General features: G+C 37.2%; 1 protein-coding gene and 1 pseudogene across 31 annotated transcripts in view; one reads left to right on the forward strand and one right to left on the reverse strand.

Moving 5' to 3' along the window:
- Nucleotides 1-14,091, forward strand: part of DLG2 (discs large MAGUK scaffold protein 2) — a 2,299,762-nt gene that overhangs the window by 1,082,577 nt on the left and 1,203,094 nt on the right. The gene's annotated exons all lie outside the window — the stretch shown is intronic.
- On the reverse strand, nucleotides 4,383-4,983 carry LOC128929047 (large ribosomal subunit protein uL6 pseudogene; annotated as a pseudogene).

The raw sequence follows: 14,091 nt of genomic DNA on the forward strand, positions 1-14,091 counted from the left end.
ATTTTATGCAAAAATGTTATTAAAGATAATTATAAATGTTCACTTAATAGCTTATCCTTGTTAGATGAGAACCTTTCCCAAACTCTCAGAAGAAGTGAGCTACAATCTGCTTCTCAGACTTTGGGCAAAAATAACTAACCTTCTTTTAGGCCCAATTATATATCAGATATTGATAGTTACTTGACATATTTTATTTAACTCTTATAAAATATATGTATTATAACCCCCATTTTACTGGTAATAATTTGAAATTCAGAGAAGTTCAGTAGTTTGCCCAAGAGCACACAGCTAGTAGTTGGAATGTGAAGGGTGTGAACAAAGCCTGTCTGCCTCCATAACCAGTTTGCTCTCTCTTATTCCTGACTGCTTCCTCTTTATCCAATTTGGAAAGTAGGAGTGTCCAGAGGGTAAGGTCATGGTTTTGAAACTCTTTGGTAAATTTTCCATGCTAAGATATTAACTCTCTTAATGCAACTCTGCAGGGGTATGGATAATCAAGAATGTGCTGCATTATGATTTTTCTGTAAAAGAAAGCTATGTGCTTCTTTAGCACTGCAGGTTCCAAATTCAAGAGAATTTGTGTGTCTTGAAACAATCGCAGAGGATGAGGGAGAGGATTTTGACTGAGTCATCCAAATCTGCGTTAGCCACACAGTGCTCAGGTACCCACATCACCCTCATTATTTTGCACATATAAGAATCAGTATTTTTCTGCTCTCCCCATTTTATTTTCTTGGTCTACTTAAAAAATTACTTCATTCCAATAAGTCATCTTACATGTGTTTATAGTACCTTTTGCACTGTAATTTCAAGATGCTCTTTTGAAAGAAAACTTTACCAGGTAGTGAAGTAAGGTAATCTCTTATTGTTGGAGGAAGTGAAGAAATATGTTTCATCCCAGGACATGCTCACACAGATATGAGCCTCTCATTCTTCTGAATTGGGTTGAGATTCATTCCACGTGAAGCACTGGGATAGGCTTAGAATACACAGATGGACCTTCTAAAAAGACCCATCTCAGCCTGCAGGAAAACTCAGGAATTATTTTTGGATTCTTAATATACTGCACCTACATATATAGTCAGCCACTTATTGAGGAAGCAAAAAATAAACTTTTAGCAACAGGCAGGTTTGGGTTTAAATTCCCCATCTACCACTTACCAGCTGTATCTCTCTGGGCAAGATACTGACCGAACTTCTTTACTCATCAATAAAGTGAGAATGATATAGCAACACTTATGTGGGTGATTATAAGCGTTAGAGGTAACGTATATAAACTACCTGGCACAATGATTCAACATGTGGTAGGGCTTTAACACCAGGTAGTTCCTATGGTTATTTTCCTTGACATATTTTTAAAACATCAGATATTGCTTTATAAGAAGCACGCTTGTATGCCCATTGGCTCCAGAGGCATTTTTGCTGTTGTGCCAAGTAGTGAAAGAAAAGTTACAAGCCCTATATACCTATTCTTCTGTAGAGAAGTCTTGGCCTAATAAAACAAACAAAAAACCCAAAGCAATTCGTGGTCTAAATTGGTTCTCAAGGTATGGGTGAAATCTCTGCTTTGTAAGATATAAAATTCTCTCATTTTAAAAGAACCATCGTTTCAGACCTGAGGGAATAATAATTATATAGAACATTTCAGAGTGTACAAGGGATTTCACTAACCTGCATTATGTTTTTTTCTGCAGAAGAAATCTATTTGCAGGTGTGGAAACTGGGGTAATACCTGGGAAATAAAGAGCTGGGCCATCAGATTCTACATCCTGTGCTCTGAAGCTTCTTATGCAATGGTTATAACTGCTCTCTCTTTCTAAGGGAAGAAATTACAAAAACTGCATTACTTGTTTTTGGTCTACAGAGATTTTCTTTAAAAAGTTACATCTTCATCAAATTCACTAAAAGGGCCCAATTCCTGGGTAGGCCTTCCAGGACAGACTGATTTGGCAATCTAATCACCTCCCATCCTGGTCCTCCCAAGTAACTAGCACAGCCTCCAAAGTGCCTACTGTGCATGCAGAGACACATAGAGAATCTACCTTAAAATGTGTTAACAGGTGTACACAGGGTGATGAAAAAGAATCAATTTAATTGTGACCAGAGCTTGAATAGAGTAGTTTAGAATGAAAGCTACTTCACTCTCTTTAACCACCAGCTTAGACTGGAGAAGAAAAAAAAAAAGACTGGAGAAGAAAAAAAATAATTTAGCATTATTTTAAGTACTCTTGTTAGTGCAGGTAATTTCTCTTGATTCTTTTAAATTAGCTAAATCAATTTGCAGGTGCTCTCTGGGGTTTCTCGATAGAAAAATAAAAGACCTTGTCTTTTCTTTGTGTCATTTCTCAGGGCTATTACAAAACTGTGCACATTGACTGTTCAATCCACATTATGTTGAAAAGAGAAAAGCCCTTAAGTCTCCCTCTCTGCCTTATTCCAACTAGGGGGTCAAAGCGTCCATGTAGAATGGGGAACCTCTAGCCCTCGTTTGCAGGTAGCACAGCAGGCAGGTCCATGTCCCCTCTTCTGCTTCATTTATGGTGGAGTCTATCTTTCTTAATTCCTATCTCCTTGTCCTCTTGATTGTAAGCAACAGGAAGGCAAGCACTCTTATTGTTTCCCATTATACACCCTGAACTTAATATGGTGTTTGGTACATAGGAGCAACTTAATATAAAATTTCTGTGATCTATGAGTGATTGCAGAAATTTAAAGTGCATCTCTTTCTATCAGTTTAAAAGTTCTTATTACAGCAAAATATATGTATCTGGATTTGATTAATACTCCATACAGATTTATTCCTATGCCATTTAGCTAGGGAAAGTTTTATATATACAAGGCTGCAGGAGTTGGCTTTAGTTTACTGTAAGTATTATTTTTCAGGGTTTTGCTATATTAATTACTTGGATGAATGTGGCTACTGTAAGTGTGAAAGTCTTTGAGGAAATTTTAGTGGTAATTTAGGAGTAAGGTTTGGTAACTTAGGCTCCTGTAGAAACTCATAAAGAAGTCAACCTTTATAATACACAGACAATACACAGACATTCACAGACACACAGACAGACACACACACATCTATGCATATAAAACATATCCACACATGCACAGTTTCCTTCTTTGACAAAAATTGACATTTCTACTTCCTCTAATAGGAACTGGCATTTATTCAACAAACTCATATAGAATTTATTACATGCATGTAATGTTCTAAGAATTTTACAAATATTAAACTAATATATAATCTTCATAAACTCAGAGGTAGGTACTGTTTTTATGCACAGCAAAGTTAAGCTCTTGCCTAAGGTAATCCACGCTTTAAAGTAGAATGAAGCCAGAGTTTTTAACTGGGTAGTCTGGCTCTGGAGCCATTTAAATTATGCTGCCCCAGGGAAGCAAAGCATCCAGGGAGGAATAGGTCAAAGCCAGGCTAGTGGAAAGGAAAACACCCTTTGGAGTGCCCCAGAGTTGCTCACTCTCCTGGAAACATGCAGTTTGTTTCATCATTAGGCTTTAAGCTTGTTTTAAGGATGGAATCAGAAGGAAGGGGAAACATTAAGAAGCCCTTCTCCAGATATCGAAGTGAAGGGCAACTGAGGAGGATATTTCTGAAGGAAGTCAATAGTAGTTAATAATAGCTAACACTTATTGAGTGCTTCATTGTGGATTACGCAATGTTCTAAAGACTTTACGTGAATTAACTTAATGTCATCTTCAACATAACCCTTTTAAAAAGTATTGTTGTTATTTTCACTTTATATATGGTGAAGCTGAGACAGAGAGAGTTTGAATAATTTGTTGAAGGATATGCATCTGAGTGGCAGAAGCTGAGATTCAAATTCAGAAAGCCTGGATTCAAGGTTTGTCCTCTTAACCACTGTACCATTACGGCCTTAAGGAAAAGAGACCGTGGACTGTGTGTGACCCTAACACCTGGTTCCCCAGGTCAGTTTCCCCAGAGGAAAAAGTAATCAGAAGTAAACATTTTATTTATTTTTTAAATTTAAAACATTTTTCCAAATCAATAAGTTTTTACTTTTTTTGAGACAGAATCTCACTCTGTTGCCTAAGGTGGAGAGCAGTGGCAGGATCTCAGCTCACTGCAATCTCCGCCTCCTGAGTTCAAGCGATTCTTCTGTCTCAACCTCCTGAGTAGCTGGGATTATGGGCACCCACTGCCACGCCTGGCTAAATTTTTGTATTTTTAATAGAGACGGGGTTTCGCCATGTTGGTCAGGCTGGTCTTGAACTCCTGACTTCGTGATCCCCCCACCTTGGACTCCCAAATTTCTAGGATTACAGGCATGAGCCACCATGCCTGGCCATCATAGGTCTTTTATTGCATCATTTATATATCACAAATAGGTCCTAGGAATCATCCAGCATCTTGTTTCTGTGGCTAGAGAAATCTTAGATCTATTCATTATCCTGCAGAACTGTTCCTTTTTCAGAGACATAGATACCATCCAAAAGTTTTCTGATATCCTTGTTTTTAACTGTTGTGACTTGCTGAATCAAAGCAGCTGAATTTGAAATAAGCTCAGTGTTGTTTCCTTCAAAGATTAATTCATCCTTCTGGGCTTGAGATACCAAACAAGCAACATTGGGCCTTATCCAAACCCTGAGGATTTATTTTTCATCCAGGAAATTTCGGATGCCAATAAGAGACCCATTCTCCTTGATAACGACATTGATGGGGAATTGAGCATCCTCGTCTTGTAACAGAAGCCCAGTGTAACACCCTTGATCATGTTCATGCATGACTTCAGAGTGCAGACAGTGGCCAGGTCGTTTCCTGTTTTCCCATTTGACAACTGGAGCCTCTTCCTTTTCTTTCCAAGGAGAATGGGTTCTACATTGATACATAGAAGTCCCTTCACAGGGTTCTTCTGGGGCCCTTCACAATAACTGTGTTTTTTTAGGATAATATTTACATGTTCTGGGATCGACAGTCTGATTTCTGAGAATGGTATTCCTTCTTGCCATAGATGTGGCAAAGAGCAGAAGTAAAAATTTGAGAATTGAAGTAGGTCATAGGCTTATTATCTTCAGGAAATTAATAGAATGAGATGATGAAGAGTCTCTATTGTCAGTTTGGATGGATGTGGAAGCCTACACAGACAGGTGTGGTGAGCAGCCTGAGAGTGGGAGGCACACTGAGCATAGGAAAGAATTGAATGTATCAAGAAGAAAGGGAACTGAGAAAGCAGATCTGACCCTGAGAAGGAGCATTGGCACTGAGCAACCCAAGGCTCATGTGTGATTTTCTTTGCTGATTTGGGAAAAGTCACTAATAATGTTTGAAATTAGGACTCCAGAGGCAGTACCGAGTAGCAGGCAGGTGTTAGCCGAGGAATTCAGGAGCATTAGGTTCTTGTCTTAGTAATTAGTCTTATGACCGCGCCAATGCCCTGGAAGTAAATGGTCTAATGTTCCTTCACACAGTTTACAAGGCTTGAGGTCAAATAAACCTTTATAATAATTATTAAAACTGTCAGTGTTGTAAGATGGCAACAACTATTATTCGTTTATGCTTTATTTATAGAAGCCTTAATGATTCTTTGCTTTTACAAAAAGAAAATAATCAAAAGGTCACTTTTTAGGCAAAAACAAACTCAGATATCTGGAATATGCTGAAATTGTATTGTCATTTCAGAACATGAAAAATATGTTCCATACAAAACATTCAATGAAACAAAAAGTATGGCTAGTTGAACAATTTCAAAAAGTAACACTCAGATTGTATTAGACCAAGATGTCAAAAAGAAGCAACTATTTCCAAATCTAGAGTCTGGGATCCTATTATCATAATATTGGTTTATTGAATGATGAAACTTAAATAAATGATAAGGAACTCATAGCATGCTTGATAGAACAACGAAATTCAAAAGTCAAAGAGAGCTTAAGATGTAAGCTGAGTATATTCATGCAGATGTGATGTGAAAGCACACTGAATGCTCTCAGATTTTATCTGTGGTCCTCAGGTTGGGTATCCCTGAAGTGGCAATAGAGGTTCTAGAGTTATATTCAGTGTTTCAACATAAATATGTTGGCGATGATAGCCAGCAAGGTAATGAAGGTATGCAGTGTTATACTAGAATTCCATTAATGCATTATCAATGGCATGTTGACCAAAGCTCTGATTTGCTGAACACACACACACACGAAATCAAACTAATTGTTTCTGAAGATAATACAGAAGCTCTGTGTTAAGTTCTATGATGAGTTATGGAGTCTCTGGAATATTTGATTTCCTCTTTTCCTTCTACTCTATGCTATGTTTCTATTATTAAATTATAACAAACAAAAACTATGGCTAGTTGAACAATTTCCATAAATAACATTCATTTAACCTTATAATGGGTAAAGTATGTACATGAAAGCCAGACAGTTAAAGAAGTTCATATTATAGCTCCATCATTTTGTTGCTTTTAATCTTAAATGATTATTCATCTTAACTTCTTTGGGTCTGAACTTCTTCCCTTGCAAAAAATAGGACTGTCACCTATTTTGTTAGGTTCCCATGGGAAGTAAATGAGATAACATAGGACAGTGCTTGGTACGTAGTAGACACACACTAAATACTGATATCACTTCTCTTTCCCATCTTGTCTGAGGTACTATTAATCACTGAAGTTTAGTGAAAGTTAAATTATCTATTTATATCTCCTCTTCACCTTCCATTTGGTGCCAAGGACACATTTGGACCATGTAGGAGGTTAAGCAAGAATTACAATTGATGTTCTTCCTTATGTTCTGTTCATTTTTATTACTCTAGTTGAAATTGCTTATTTGTAATCTGGCCAGATTTCAAGACAATGAATTGAACAACACATCTAATATTGGATCAAAATGAAAGCAAGGTTAGAGCTGCTAAATCAAAGATGAAATCAGTCAGCCAGACAAACAAATTTTCATTCCAGCTCGCTAAGGCAAGTATAAGGTAGAGAAACCAGAGAGAAAGTAACATAGTTTAAAAACCCACTGAAGTCATTAGCAGAGGCTAAAGGAGCTTCATATTGGCATGTTGTGAATGTTTAACTTTTTATAAACCTCACAAAAACTTAGAGCTCTGCTAGAAAATCCTGTAAGAATTAAGAGTTGTACCTCTTACTTGTGCCAGGGTGCCATATTTTGAAGAGACTACATTGCATTGTAAACCAAAAGCTCCATACTATGAATCATCTCAGGCCATAGTCATCAGATCAAATCAGAGTTCAGTCACAGGCCACAGAACAAAATGAGCGGAGGTGTCTAGAGAGTAGTGCCTGGCACTGTTGCCTTTGGCATTGCTTTGCTCTGAATCTGAACTTCCTTAGACAAGACCAAATGAAGTCATCCTTCTCCCTCTCCTATCTCCCTTAGATCCCGAGCAGCTGCGGTTTTGGGTTGTAGTTTGTCCTGCTGTTTAATCACCTGCCTTTTCAGAGGTCCATGACAATTCAATTCAGTTCTTTTAGGTATTCATAAAGCTGCTTCTTTTGGTTAGAACCTATGGGAGATGCTGACAATTCATCTTAGTCAAAGTCGTGGCCACTGCTTTCAAATTGTTCACTGTCTAGCAGCAGAGCTAGGTAATTAAACACTCAGTTCAATATGAACAATGCTATGGTAGAGATACAAATCATGTGGTGGTTTCAGAGAAAAGAGTGATTACTTAGCCTGGGGTTGGTGGAAAACTTTTCATAATCTTCGTTGTATTCTTTGTAAGGGAAACTCCTTGTAACCTTCTCGTGGTGGTCTTCTCTGAGTCTCCTTGTAGCCTGTCCTCTGGCCTTAAAAGCCTACTGAAGCTCACTCCCTTTGGACACTTACCACGCTTCACATAATGATCTGTTAACCTGTCCATTAAAGTGCATCCTGGTTGGGCACAGTGGCTCACGTGTGATTGCACCACTTGGGGAGGTCAAGGCAGGCTGATCACCTGAGGTTGGGAGTTCAAGACCAGCCTGGCCAACATGGCAAAATTCTGTCTATTTCTAGGCAAAATGAATTCCTGAAGGCTCAAAAGATATATTTGAAACTTTGATTTTCACACATATACATGTGCATATACATACTTCTGTGATAATATATTTGTTTCACTCACAGTCTATATGAAAAAGTAACTTAATCTGCATTTACCAGATTAACAAAGGGTAGAAAGGGAAATTTATACATGCATCCTAATGTAGTCATTCAGCAACACCAACATAGTTAATCCCAAACAATGTCTCAAACCATGGTAAACTACTAATTTGTACATTTTGCCCCTGACTTTTTACTGTTTCTCCTTTACCCTTTAATTAAGGAATAAACTATTCATTGTTAAATGTTATGGTGCACATTTTTGTGTGAAGCATGTATGAAGGAGAATCTGGTAATATGGCGTTGTGGCCAAGAGCATCGATGTTACAGGCAGACTTCAAATCCTGACCATACCACTTTCTTAGCCTGTGATCTTGGTGGGAGGAGATTACTTAAATTCTCTAAGCTTTACTTTACTCATCTGTAAAATGAGGAAGACAACAGGGTGCTTGAGGGAATTAAGTAAAATAAATGTGTGTGAAGGCTTAGTATGGTGCCTAGAAATATAGGTGCTTTGTTTTTCATATTTGTTTCTATCTTCATAGTTAAGGTCCTATACAAAATAATGAGAGAAATGCATAGTTGAATGGAAAGAAAATAAATATATTGTATATATGTGATATACAAGTATATATAATATACAAGTATTAAATAATAATTAGACTTGTATATTTATAGTTCAAATAAAATATTTAACTAACGTGTGTATTAGGTATTTATTACAAGGAAGATGCTCAAAGTTCTAAATGCTTTAGCTTTCCATGCATGACTGTATATTTTTTATATTCCTTTTAAAGCATCTGCTGGGCAAGAAATTAAGACCACATTGGGGGTTGGGCTTTTAGGTTAAAAGCCCAGAGTGGTAATGGACATCAGTGTTGGCCCCAAAGGAGGGTGGGTAAGGAGTATAAAAGGGCTGTCCATCGAGCCTTTATCGGAAAGGCAGCATTGGACTTCCTGCCAACAGCTGCCCAGTGGTCCTGGTCATATGGGCACACCCAAGCTGAGGTTTTTGAGAGCAAATATGCTGATCTTCTGTCTGAAATTCCCACTGCCTGGGAAGAGTGAAAAGAAAGTTTGTTGTTATTGTTTTGCTTTTCTCTGAAGAACTTCTTAGGAAAACTAAAGCTTTGTTTTCTTCAAAGGTTCACTTGCTTGTTCTTTGCAGAGGCCCCTGTTGGTATCCTCTCCGCCAGCAGGTTGAATTATGGTGCCTTTCGGATGACCTTCTGGATTGCCTCTGTAATCTTCATCTATTGCCTCTCCATTTCCTTGTTGGCTTTGAGGATGTCCAGTATTTCACCACTTTGTGTTCTGGTGCTACTTGGTTAAAAGGGTTGTTTAAGCAGATTGAGAGGAAAGTGGGAGCTGCTGAAGCTCTTAATGCTTGTGGGGCACAGTCTTCTTCAAGTTTGTTATCATGGTTTGCAGTTCATTCTGCAAAACCCCAAAAGCAGACAGAGAAGGAGAGTGACATTTATTCATTCATTTAGTAAGAAGAATAACTTTGGATATTAAAATCTAATGGAGTTTAATTGAACAAAGAACAATTCACAAATTGGGCAGTCTGTCAAACCAGAATAGGTTTAGCGAGACTCAGGGCAGCTGTATGGTCAGAGAAGATTTATGGACAGAAAAAGGAAAATGACATACAGAAAATGAAAGTAAGGTGCAGAAACAGCTGGATTGTTTACATCTTGGCATTTGCCTTATTTGAACACAGTTTGAACAGTTGTCTGCGTATGACTGACTGAAACTGTTTGGTAGAAGAGTCTGTTTACACATCCAGTTAAGTTACTGTTCCTGAAGAAATTTTTAGCACAAACTTCAATAAGTAGATAGGTTTAGGCTAAACTTAATTTAACAATTTGTTATGTATTTTTGAAGATACTTTGTGTATCAAGGGCTCTACCAGCTCCGAATGTCAAAATGAATGAGACTTTTGAATTAAAAAGGAGATCAAAGATCATGTAAGAGGAAGAGACTGAGAGCCAGGGAGATGAAGGGGCTGATTCAGGGCAATGCAGGTGGCTACAAAGTTAGATCTCAAATCCAGGTTTTCCAACCCAAATCGCCTAACATACTGTTTATGTATGTTTTAATGCCTAAGCTGGAGATGCCTTAAGTGCAAATAGAGCAGCTATACAGAGCATTATTGATGTGTATGTATGTATTTTTTTCTTTAAAGAATATAGCTAAATGTGCCAACAACCCTTATTTCCCCATTATCCTGCTTCAGTTATTGAGGTGAGGCAGCAAGCTGCCCATGATTACTTGCTTTTTATAATCTAAAAAATGTTTTTTCTCCTTAGAGCTGCCTTTGTTATTTCACTCAGTCTCAATTTTACTAAGAACCCAGCAATGAGAGCAGGCCATTGTGTATGATCTATTCAGCCCCTGCATCATAAGAATGGCCCTGAACGTGTATATTTCTAGTAAACAAACCTGGTCCTTAGTCAGCATTCATCAATAACAACAACAGTTGTTATATTGAGCAACTCCTGTATGACAGGCTCTGTATCAATATATAATGAAGAATGAGACACAGAGCTTACCTTCAAGGAACTTACTTTTTAACAAGTAGTCATAATACATGGTAAGAAATGCTATGATAAAGGTAAAAAATATTGTGGGAGACCAGAGGACAGATCCCTATTGATGTCCAGGGAGAGGGGAAGAGGAGGAAATCAATAAATATTTCCTGGAGTAAGTGGTGTATGAGTTGATTCTTAATGAGTGAGTAGGATATATTTATGCCCCAGAAACCTGTGTTGCATGAGGTAGGGGTGGGTAGGAAGAGGAAGTATATCCCAGAAAGAGGCAACAGAATAGAAAAAAGCACAGAGAAGTCATGGTAATGGTTGTAGTTAAGTGTGGCTGAAAGGAAATGTCTAGAAAAAAGTGAGAGTTTCAGATGTTATTGGGAAAGGTAGGAAGGGACCAGATCAAGGAAAGCTTTGTATAATATGCTGAGGAGTCTGAACTTTATTCTAAAAATAAGAACAACCAAAGAATTTCCAACAGGGAAGTAATTGATTGGAGAAAGTCCAGAATAATTATAAATAGCCCGACTTTCTCTAAATGGCTACACTGTTAATATACATTGATCATAAACATCATTTTATTTGAATTTTTCTGGGTAGCCAGCCTTTCTTTTTTTCAACTCAAGAGCAGAGTCCTATTTGAGGCTGAGGTGTTTACTCAAGAAAGAAAAGCTATGGAATTGCTCAAAGTCATTCATAGCTACCTTATGAAAAAGGTGTACATTTAGTGTGTCCTTTTATTTGTGAATTAGGAAAGACCCTTATTACCCAAAGACAGGAACTTGCCTGCAGTAAAACTAAAAAATGTGAACATTTTGGAGCTTTGCTTTTAAAAATATAATCTTATTTCCAAGCAACCAAAAAGTCTAAGGGCAAACCCCAAGCCGCAAAGCCTGAAGCTTCAGTTATTAAATAGTTTTAACATTTACCTTCAGGAATGGCTTAACCGTATTAGAAAAATGGTCTGAAATTTGCTTGAATCATCGGTCTCTGTGGCTAGACGTGATTCGCTTAGTGGAAGCTGGAACTCTGAACTAAAACCTGACTTTAGGCTGTCACCTTACTATGGTAAATGCTCCTTTTATCTCCATTTGTAAAATAGGATCAAATTTACATGTTCCACTGTGCCTCTTTTTAGTCAAGACTGTCACTCTACTCTCAAAGGGAGCATTCTTCTTTTTCTAGGCCAACTGACCTTAAAATTCAAAAAGTCAATAGAGATCTTTAGTTCCAGTAATTTTTTTTTCTTAAAACATGATAAAATAACCTGTGATTTTAAATATATCATTTTGGAGAGTTGGAGCTACCTTGGTAGAATGATCAATGAGGATTTGTCTAGTTCTGTCTTAGAAAAACAAATAGCAAGACTGACAGCATTTCAGGAGTCTGCTCTTCTTTTGACAAGTGCTGAGCTTTTGATAGAATTACCTCTGAGTTCTACGCTTGAAGTCTGGTGTAAATATTTCAAGACAGCAAATTTCCATTTGGCAGATTGGTATTCAGGTCTGATGGTGAGCAAGGCCTTAGGCAAAACTGTTCAGTGAATAAATAACATATTCCTCTCACTTGTTCAGGCAAGGCCTGGGGTGGGGCAGCAAGGAAAAGCGAATGAAATGACATTTATTGAATACATATTATGTTAGGGACTTCTCATCCTTTTATTTAGTTCTCATAATAATCCCAGGAAGCATAAGTTGTTATAAGAATTTTACCAAAGAAAAAGCAATGCCAGAGAAGTTAAACCATTTCTCCAAAGTTATACATCTAAGAAGTGTTAGAACCTCTACCTTTGTGCTTAGGTCTGTCTCCTAAGTCCGTAATTTTTTTCTGCTATTTCATGTTACCTGAAATAGCACCAGCTGATACCCATGTTCCTTGCCATCCATTTTAAAACTTTCTTTTCAGTGAAGATATTTATTTTGTTTTATTGTTATTGTTGTCTTTTTACGTGTATGTATTGGGCAGGGAAGGGCGGTAGTGAAATATGTGCTATGGTAATATTGACTTGATGCTGAGATCCCATGACACTTTGAAGTTCCAAGTTTCCCTGCTTTACAACACTGTCATCTCATTTGATCACTTCAATATGTCTATAAGGACACTTTATTGTTGTGATAATTTGACAGAAAACAGAGGATTAGTAACATTGTATTGCTATTGTGTGTCTTAAGGTGAATTTTTGTCTAAATCTTAAATCATTTTCTCTATAGCACATTGTTTATTTTTAATAATAATGTGATAGGGTCAGAAAATTTTATTATCCTATATCAGTCTTCTTAATTATCTTTTATGTCCATTCACTTATTCTTTCATTCATTAGATAAACATTTCTTAATAGATTGAATTTTTATGGGCTAATTACTGGTCTACGCCTAAGAGAAATAAAATTAGAAAAGATAGAGTCTCTGCTCCATAAGGAACACACTTAATCTAGTAAATTATTTGCAACGTGCTCCCTGCCATTACTTTTGGTAGGCTTGTTTATCATTAAAATACCTATTTTTCCACACAGATACTCCATGGGGATGGCTCACAGTTGAAACAAAATATGTTTTTGTATGAGAAATGCATTTAAGAATCACCCAGACCGAGTTCACAGAATTGGCATCGTATTTCCTGAAACAAACAGACAAACCAAACAAATGCTAAGGTGATACTTCTGACTGGCTGTTATGCTATGTCAGGAAAAGTAGGAAAAGTGAGTGCAGGCTGAAGAGAACAGTGAGGCTGACTGCTAGAGTTCCAGAACTTCTTCACTCCCTCCTACCTTATAAGGAATTGCTGGAACGTGGAGAGTTATGCCATCAGAATAATATTGAGGTGAATATTTAATGAAAGAAAATTGTTATAATGTATTACCCAGATAGAAAAAGTAGATTAGAAACTATGTACAATATCATTCTTAAGACAATAAATATATGTGTCAGTGCACATTAAAAAGACTGACATACTATGAGTGGCTCTATTTAATAGATAAGATCATGCATTTATTTTTTAATTTTTTTATTGTTAAGTTCTTACAGTCAAGAGTAATAGCTTTTGTCACATAACAGATGACATTTAAGTTCTTACAATGTTTAAAAATGTTAAGAAAATGAAGGCCTTACAGTTAAAAGCACAGCAAATTCTGAAGTAAAAGAGAGTTGGATTGAAAATTCAATAAAAGGAGGAAACAGTCATAGTAGCAAAAAGAGCTACCCCAAACCTAACCTCAGCATCAAAAGAGTGGGGCAGAAACGTTCCAAATGGTTTCTATAAGATTCTGTGGCCCCTTCTGAGTTATTTACTCAGACATAGGCTCCTGCAGTCTTTCCTCTACCCTAGAGGCTATTAGGAAACCAGCAGATCTTCTGAGGCTGAATAGATGATGCATCCAATACCATGCGGCATGGTAGGAGAAGGGTCTTGGGTGGTGTTAAGAATTTCTTGATGACTCAGTAAGGGAAAGATTTGAAGAATATCATTCATTACTTTAAGCCTGAAA

The sequence above is a fragment of the Callithrix jacchus genome, chromosome 10 (genome assembly GCF_049354715.1).
Source record: "Callithrix jacchus isolate 240 chromosome 10, calJac240_pri, whole genome shotgun sequence".
NCBI classification, from domain to species: domain Eukaryota; kingdom Metazoa; phylum Chordata; class Mammalia; order Primates; family Cebidae; genus Callithrix; species Callithrix jacchus.